This window comes from Rutidosis leptorrhynchoides, chromosome 3 (genome assembly GCF_046630445.1).
Source record: "Rutidosis leptorrhynchoides isolate AG116_Rl617_1_P2 chromosome 3, CSIRO_AGI_Rlap_v1, whole genome shotgun sequence".
NCBI classification, from domain to species: Eukaryota; Viridiplantae; Streptophyta; class Magnoliopsida; order Asterales; family Asteraceae; genus Rutidosis; species Rutidosis leptorrhynchoides.
Genome location: NC_092335.1, coordinates 614,123 through 623,818, shown reverse-complemented (window position 1 = coordinate 623,818; position 9,696 = coordinate 614,123).

Sequence of the window (9,696 nt, the reverse complement as noted above, 5' to 3'; positions counted from 1 at the left end):
TCAAAGTCATGGCTAGAATCGGCTCTAGCCGCTTTAGATGATCTAACGATATCTTTTTCTTGGTGCCACTCATGAGAGTGGGAGGCTGTGTTATCAATAATTTTGTAAGCTTCAGTTGCGGTTTTCTTCATAATGGATCCACCAGCGGTTATGTCGATGTCTTTTCGTGTGGCGATGTCTACGCCTTTATAGAAGATTTGTACTATTTGAAAAGTATCTAATCCGTGTTGAGGACATCCTCTCAACATCCTTCCGAATCTTCTCCACGCCTCATATAATGTTTCATTTGGATTTTGCGCGAACGTAACAATTTCTCCTTGAAGTCTTACGGCTTTGGATGCCGGAAAGAATTGTTTAAGAAATTTTTCAACTAAATCATCCCATGTAGTAATCGCCCCTTCAGGTAACGATTCTAACCAATCTTTGGCTTCTCCCTTTAAAGTCCAGGGAAATAACATGAGATAGATTTGTTCGTCTTCCACTTCTCGGATTTTGAATAGTGTACAAATTCTATTAAACGTACGAAGATGTTCGTTTGGGTCTTCATTCGGCGCACCACTGAATTGGCATTGATTAGTCACCATGTGTAGAATTTGTCCTTTGATTTCATAATCTGGAGCATTAACTTCTGGTTTAATAATGGCATGACCTTGGCCCGTGCGTGTAGCTCTCATTCGGTCTTCCATACTTAGAGGTTCTAGATTTTCCATAATTGAATTCGTTGAATACGAATCACTAGAGGACTCTGATTTAACGGTTTGTGGTTCAGGAGGAATAATTAGTGGTTCAGGATCTTGGAATTGTCCTTGAATATCTTCCGAGTTCTTAGTTGTGAAGTCGGGTTCAAAAGATGGATTATCGGAAATTTGTGTTGGAGTTCTTGGTCGACTAGATGACGATTCTAAAGAAAAATCAACGGCGACAATATTGGCTAGATGTCTTGATCGAGTTACAGGTGGTGAACGTATGACAGGTGGTGAACGTTTTGCTCGGTGCATTCACAGAATATCCTATTAGTTATAAAAAATAATAAGAAAAACTTAAATAAGCTATCCAATTAATAGATTTTTCTGATTTTTGCCCACGTTTCGAATAGCCAAAAGATGCAGCAGAGGGGCAGGATTCGTTTGGTCTCAATATAATTGAGGACTGTTTGGCTCCAATAACCCGGTCCACGTACAAATCCAACTATTACTACGAACCAGAAAAATGTCAACGTCTATTAACTTAACCACTTAGATAATTTTCCTTTTCGTTTAAGAAATATTAGATAAGAAGTAGATAAAATTCTATGTCCTATAACTAGAATGACGAGAAATAAGGAAGAAATAGATTGCGCGTCGAAAAGTGTCGAAAAATGAAAAAGACGAAGAGTGGTTTGTAAACACGCGGTTAATCCAACCTTATAACTATCACTATCTTAAAATTAAAACTACAAATAGAGATTACTAATTGGAATTGTAATTGATACATAGGTAAAAGGCATCGAAAAATAAAAATAAGAAAATAACTATGGCAAAACTAAACTTAATACTAAAAGTTGCGACTATAGTCTAAAAATCTAAAGGTAATAAAACTAAAAAAACATTTTTTTTATAGACAAAATCTTAAAAAAAATATATTTTTTTTAATAATTTTTTTTTTACGTTTTTTTTTTTTTTACGTTTTTTTTTTTTACGTTTTTTTTTTTGTTTTTTTTTTTACGTTTTTTTTTTTTACGTTTTTTTTTTTTTTTTTTACAAACTTATATTTTCACAAATATAAATTAAAAATATAGCGTTTTAGCGTTCCCCGGCAGCGGCGCCAAAAACTTGATGATGTAGCGTGAGGGTACGAAATAGTATTATTTTTACTAGGAAATACTACAAAATATGACACAAGTTTTATTAATTTACGGATGGGATATACCTAAACCTTGCTACAACACTATAGGCAGTGTACCTAATCGTAGAGTAGTGTAGTTTTTAGTAAGTCCGGTTCGTTCCACAGGGAGCTAGTGATTACGTACTATATTTTTATAAAACTATATTTATATAAATATATATATATAAGTAGTAATATTATTATAAAAGTGGGGTTTTTACCGTTTAATGACCGGTTTGTCGATTTTATATTTTTAAGCGTAAAGATAAATGACAATAATTAAAGTGCGTAAAATATATAAATGACGATAAATAAAATAACAATAAATAAAATTGCGATAGAATATGAAATAAAAGGATTATGCTTATTTAAACTTTCGTAATCATGATGTTTGACGTTTTGATTTTAATTAATTGTTACTCGGGTTAATTGTCCTTTGTCCTGGTTTATTTGATACCTATCTGGTTTTTGTCCATAATAGTCCATCGGTCATAAATATAAAGTGCGAGTGTCCTCGTCAAATTACCCTTATACCCGAAGTCAAATATTCCAACTAATTAAGGATTTAAACTGTGACGCAGTTATCACTTCTGTCAACAATTACACCAGTTATCACTGTATGTAATCCACCCCTGTTTTGATTAGATATGAATATTAATTTACCCACTTGATCAGTTTGAATAATCAATTACCCAACCCGAATAATTAATTAAATGATTATAATAGGACAACGTCACTAAATAGGAGAACCATAATCATTATTAATTATTAGGTTAATTAATTTGAAGATAGGTTCGACAGACTCCAATGAGTTGTCACTCAATTAGACAATACCCCCCATCTATTAATAGTCAATAGTCCAATTTCCACAAGTGTCGTTCTTTTGTCCAAACCCCAATTATGGTACAAAGCCCAATTACCCAATTTTAGTAATTAGCCCAACATCATGATTACTTCGTTTTAAATAAGCATAATAATAACTTAGCTACGAGACATTAATGTAAAAAGGTTGAACATAACTTACAATGATTAAAAATAGCGTAGCGTTACACGGACAGAATTTCGACTTACACACTTAAACGATCTCTATCATAAATCTTATTATTATCATAATTTAAACTTAAAATTAAGATTATTGTTATATCTTATTACATTAACATTATGATAGAGAATTATAGATATTGATATTGATAATAGATTTTTAGGATAGAAAAAGGGATGGAAAAGGGTCCGTTTTTAATTGAACGTAATACATAGCCTTTTATAGGCAAAATGTTAAATTGAATTTTCGCTTACGACCCCTGAACTATGCTCAATTAACAACTTTTTATTATTTAATATTATTCTTATTATGAATTATTTAAATATTATATTTTATTCTTGTGCATAGTTGACTCGTAATTTTTACACCGTTGCGTCGAGCGTTGAGAGTTGACTCATGTCCCTGTTCCGGATTTTCGAACGTCCTTTCGTACAATTTTATATCGTGTACTTTGCGTTTTGTAACTTGTACTCTTGTCATTTTTAGACGTTCTTCATCAATAATTTGAACCTTTTTGATTGTATCTTGTACTTTTGAGCTTTTTGGACCTTTGCGTCTTCAAATCTTCGTTTTCGCCTTTTGTCTTCGCACTTATTTAAAATAAACGAATATTACTCGAAAATGGAACAATTGCAACTAAAATCTTTTCTTTCTTGGGGGATTTTGCTATGAAATATATGTTCCTTTTTAGCCTTATCATATATACATTTTAACTGAGTCGTTAAGTCATCGTTAGTCGTTACATGTAAGTGTTGTTTTGAAACCTTTAGGTTAACGATCTTGTTAAATGTTGTTAACCCAATGTTTATAATATCAAATGAGATTTTAAATTATTATATTATCATGATATTATGATGTATGAATATCTCCTAATATGATATATATACATTAAATGTCGTTACAACGATAATCGTTACATATATGTCTCGTTTAAAAAATCATTAAGTTAGTAGTCTTGTTTTTACATATGTAGTTCATTGTTAATATACTTAATGATATGTTTACTTATCATAGTATCATGTTAACTATATATATATCTATATATATGTCATCATATAGTTTTTACAAGTTTTAACGTTCGTGAATCACCGGTCAACTTGGGTGGTCAATTGTCTATATGAAACATATTTCAATTAATCAAGTCTTAACAAGTTTGATTGCTTAACATGTTGGAAACATTTAATCATGTAAATATTAATCTCAATTAATATATATAAACATGGAAAAGTTCGGGTCACTACAATCATTACAAGGTCAAACACTATATGCTGTTTAAAAACGAGTTTTGCATTCGTGAAAAGATAACTTCAAAAGTTTTACAAAAGATAACATGACACAAAAGTCATTACAAAATCATTAATCAAAATGACATAAGCTACGAATGCAAAATATAAGTTCCATGATTGAGACATCTCTAAGTAATGCAGCGGAAGTCTAACACAGCGTGACTATAACAGCAGGTCTAACAGCAGAGTCTAACAGAAGAAGCAACAACGTCTAAGCACCTGAGAAAAACATGCTAAAAATGTCAACACGAATGTTGGTGAGCTATAGTTTTAGTAAACAACAATATAATGTAGACTACGAGAGTTCGTTTCAAAACAGTATGAAAAGTATATGCTTATCCGTGGGCACATGGTAACTAACTTAACGTAAATATAAATATCACCCCCTAAAAGTACACCTGGCGAGTGCGTATGTTCTCGAAGTATTAAACACCCGTTAAATGCTAGCGCGACTAGCCCGAGTGGGGATGTCAAACCCTATGGATCCATATCTAAGACTCGCGTCTACCGGTTCAAAAACCAATATTTAAATGTTACCGTGCTAAGGGGAAAGTTTATGCCGTTATATAACCCACACATATTTAAAGTTTAAGTACCCGTGTCAAGTAAGTAAAACATAAAAAAAAGCATGTATTCTCAGTCCCAAAACTAGTAAAAGTAGAAAGGGATGCTATAACTCACAGTGAATAAGCAGTAAAAGTTGATATGAAAAGTATGCAAGTGGTAAGTCGGTCTGAAAGGTCCTCAACATAAGTCAAAGGTTACTAGGTCAGTAATTTGTCCCAAAAAGGTCTAAAGTAAATAAATTAAGTCTTAAGTATCATCATCATCATCATTCGTAAAAGCTAAAGTAAGTTTTCAACAAAAATAGAGATAGAAACAATAGGCTGACTTTGGACAGCTGTTACGACCTCTATACAAACCAAAAAGACGCGTGGTCAGTGGCCAAGGCTCCGCATGTGAGTCCTATAACCGCTATCCAATTTTCAGATCCTAACTCGATGTCATTTGACCGTGGCTCCGGTTCAAGCGAGAGTAGGTCAGAATTTTCAGCACGTCGTTACAAAGGCGTAGTGCTTTTCGGAAGGCTATAAATCCTAAACCGTATATCGGATTTAGGCGAGTCTTGAAGGAAAAGTCATCTACTAGAAACGAACCATCTGAAAATAAATTTACAGAAGCCCCAGGAGTCTGATCAGATCCCGAAAAACAGAAAACAAGTTCTCCGGTGGGTTTCTTGGTGCTTGATGCTCATCACGGTTCTCATCCTTGATGCGTGTAAGCTTCAAGTGTACAACTCTTTGATGTTTTAGCATTACTTTGACCAAGTTTCAACCATAAACACACAATGTCAAGACTAAGTAAGAATACAACTCACTTAAGAGTTTTAGAAGGATGATGAACCAATGTTACATCATATTCTTAGTCTTAACACAAATACAAGTGCTATCTACAACTAAAGCTACAAACTTTCATTCAATCAAACAAGTAAGAACATAAATTTGATCAAGCAAAGTAATGGAACCCTAAGCTAGAGAGCTTGGATCCTTTAACAAATAATTATGAGATTGCAAAGCTAGAAAGCTTGAATCTTTTATGTTCTTGAAAGCATGAAGCTAGATCTTCAAGTTTCATGAAGACCATAAACACAAGTTTTGATCTTTATAACAAAATAAAGAGATCATAAGCTAGAAAACTTAGATCCAACAAAATTAATGAAGATTCAAAGATAGAAAGCTTGAATCTTGAATGTTCTTGAAGATCCTTAAAGCATGAAGCTAGATCTTCAAGATTCATGAAGATCATAAACACAAGTTTTGATCTTTATAACAAAATAAAGAGATTATAAGCTAGAAAACTTAGATCCAAAAAAGTAATGAAGATTCAAAGCTAGAAAGCTTGAATCTTCCATGTTCTTGAAGGATTCAAATTAAAGTTTGAATCTACAAGATATAACAAGATCAAAAAGCTAAAAAGCTTGATCCTATAAAGATGATGATGATGTCGATTCTATGAAGAAGAAAAGAAGAAGAATAAAACTTAAAACTTACAATTTTTAGAGTGAGAAAGTGATGTGCGAAATCTAGTATATAATTTATCTCTGGAAAATGCCGGTTTAAAGATTACTACAGACTCACGGGCAGTGTACCCGATCGTGCAATAGTATAGAAAATGGTAAATACCGGTTATCGTTTCAAGGACAGTATAATAGCAATTTGAGATTAATAACTAAATGTAATTAACTAAACAAATAAAATGAAATAAAGGAAATAACAGATATTTGGTTTTGGTTATTTAACGATTAACCAATCAAGATAGAATTAAATATAAAGACAATATTTTTGTGTTTTATATTATAAAAAATAAATGTAGACTCAACAAATAAATTAAAGACAGTTTTGAATTCAATAGACAAAGAAATGTTCGCCTATATCTTTTACCCTCAGTGTCGGATGCTATAATATTAAGCACGAGTTATAGTGATAAAATGCATGTAATTACTAAGTCGGTTCGTTTAGGCTTCTCTTTTACGAATGCTCAAGCTAGGATTTATCGGCTTAGGGTTCCCTCTCACCAAAGACCTCGTTGCTTGTGACTAAGTAATTAATTAATTCAGAGATTTAGATTAAATTGGTTACGCGTTCGCTCCACACAATTCACCCCTGTTTTGTTCAACATATGTTACCCAATTTACCCCCTTGGTCCAGTAAGCACCCAATTAATTAAGACAAATCAATTAAAAATTATTGCACTAAATTGAAACAGGGTTCCCTTTGTCCAAACAAGTACACTAATCAATCTCATAACATACATCAACACCCACAAGTGTGGTTCTTTATCCAAACTCTAATTTATCATGCAAAAAAATCATATAACTATAAAAGAAATCAGCCAACACTAAAGTTATTAATCTAGATGAACATAAAGTATTTAGCTCATGACCATAATATGAATTGAATATAAACACAAATTAATAATGCATACAAAATTTATCATCTACATAGACATGAATAATAAAATTCAACTAGCAAAAATATATGTTGTGTAAACAATCAACAAAATAATTAGGAATATGAGTAAATAATTTAACTCCCCTTCTCCTTTTGCTCTCTGACTTCTTCGCCAACAACAAAACCAAAGATACCACCTTGTTTTCTTGCACCAATCAAAACTACTCATTGCTTATTCCTTTTTGCACGTGGAACACCAAGAGCAAAGCACACACCATAAATTAATTATTTTTCCTTGCTTTCTTTTGATGTGCGTTGATAGAAGTAAACCCCAAAGGGGTACGGCAGTAGCAGCTGAACTCAAAAACCACACACGGCACCCACCAAAAAAAACCCTCCGTGAACAATACTCGAGCTCCTTTTACCTTGAACTTTTCCTCACTTTATTTCTAAGCCCACCAATAATTAAATATAATCAGCCCATAATTAATCAAAGTCCAGCCTACATGAACAAAATAAATCAAAAGCCCGTTTGTGTCCATGGCCATACTCCATATAAACTTGTTGTTCCCTTTTTTTTATTATTATCATTATCATTATTACTACTGACTAGATATATTTACACTTGTATTCGTCAATTTACTCAACATCAAATTAAACCATCAATAAGAAATTTGTAGCCTTTTGCGATACGGACGTCTAGCCTTTTGAATCGACTAATTCCGTGTCCGTAAGAGTAAAATACGTCCAAAACCGTAGAGGCACGCACATTGAATAAAATCACCAACTATTCACATAACTTCACTATTCTTTAACAAAACTAACAATATGTCTTCAAAAATTCGCACCAAATAAACTCTAAAAACACGCCTAATGAACCCAACTCTTATAGAGACCATGATGATAATGTTGTGTAGAAAACACTCCGAAAACCACTAAAACTCATACCGAATCACTTCTTGATGTCAAAACCCAAATCTTCATAAATGCTACCAAAAATTAATCAAACCGCATCCAAACGGACCAAAATGCGACCGATATTGCTAAGATAAACGTAGTTGAAATATGCAATATCAAATCACCCCACACTAAAGTCTGCTTGTCCTCAAGCAAATCCGACTCGCAAATAATCTTCTACCATAAAGTAACATCTTCAAAAGTATACGTAGAACCAAACGAACATAAACTAATCAAGCAACTAGCGTGGGCACGGATTTGGAGTAGAAATCAACTATGGCTCCCACTTGCATTCCCAAATCAATATTTCCCCAAACCTCAAACAATATGTAATGCATAATGTAACCAAAGACAGTCTAGATAACGTACTATAATGATGAAATAGAGAATCTTGAACCATAATATAAGTCTTCAAAGAAATCAGGAATCAAGTGGGAGCCGAGCACCAAAAATATAGCAAACGAACGCATGTGCAAAAAAAACGCACGGGCTACCCCGCGATTGGTCAAGCCAAGCCTCCAACAAGTACCTAACATCGTAATTGAAATGTCCCGTTCTTATTGATTAAAAACGTTCCATATTAATTGATTTCGTTGCGAGGTTTTGACCTCTATATGAGACGTTTTTCAAAGACTGCATTCATTTTAAAATAAACCATAACCTTTATTTTATAAATAAAGGTTTAAAAAGCTTTACATAGATTATCAAATAATGATAATCTAAAATATCCTGTTTACACACGACCATTACATAATGGTTTACAATACAAATATGTTACATCGAAATCAGTTTCTTGAATGCAGTTTTTACACAATTTCATACAAACATGGACTCTAAATCTTGTCCTTATTTTAGTATGCAACAGCGTAAGCTCTTAGTATTCACCTGAGAATAAACATGCTTTAAACGTCAACAAAAATGTTGGTGAGTTATAGGTTTAACCTATATATATCAAATCGTAACAATAGACCACAAGATTTCATATTTCAATACACATCCCATACATAGAGATAAAAATCATTCATATGGTGAACACCTGGTAACCGACATTAACAAGATGCATATTAGAATATCCCCATCATTCCGGGATCCTCCTTCGAACATGATATAAATTTTGAAGTACTAAAGCATCCGGTACTTTGGATGGGGCTTGTTGGGCCTGATAGATCTATCTTTAGAGTTCGCGTCAATTAGAGTGTATGTTCCCTAATTCTTAGATTACCAGACTTAATAAAAAGGGGCATATTCGATTTCGATAATTCAACCATATAATGTAGTTTTGATTACTTGTGTCTATTTCGTAAAACAGTTATAAAAACATCGCATGTATTCTCAGCCCAAAAACATAAAGAGTAAAAGGGAGCAAATGAAACTCACGCATATAATTATTGTAAAACAGTTAATAAAGCATTTGCATGTATTCTCAGCCCAAAAATGTAATGAGTAAAAAAAAGGGGAACAAATGAAACTCACTTTCACAGATTTTTACTTCTTCGAGAAGTAAGACTTGGCCACTGGTTGATTCACGAACCTATAACAATATATACATATATATCAAAGTATGTTCAAAATATATTTACAATACTTTTAATACATT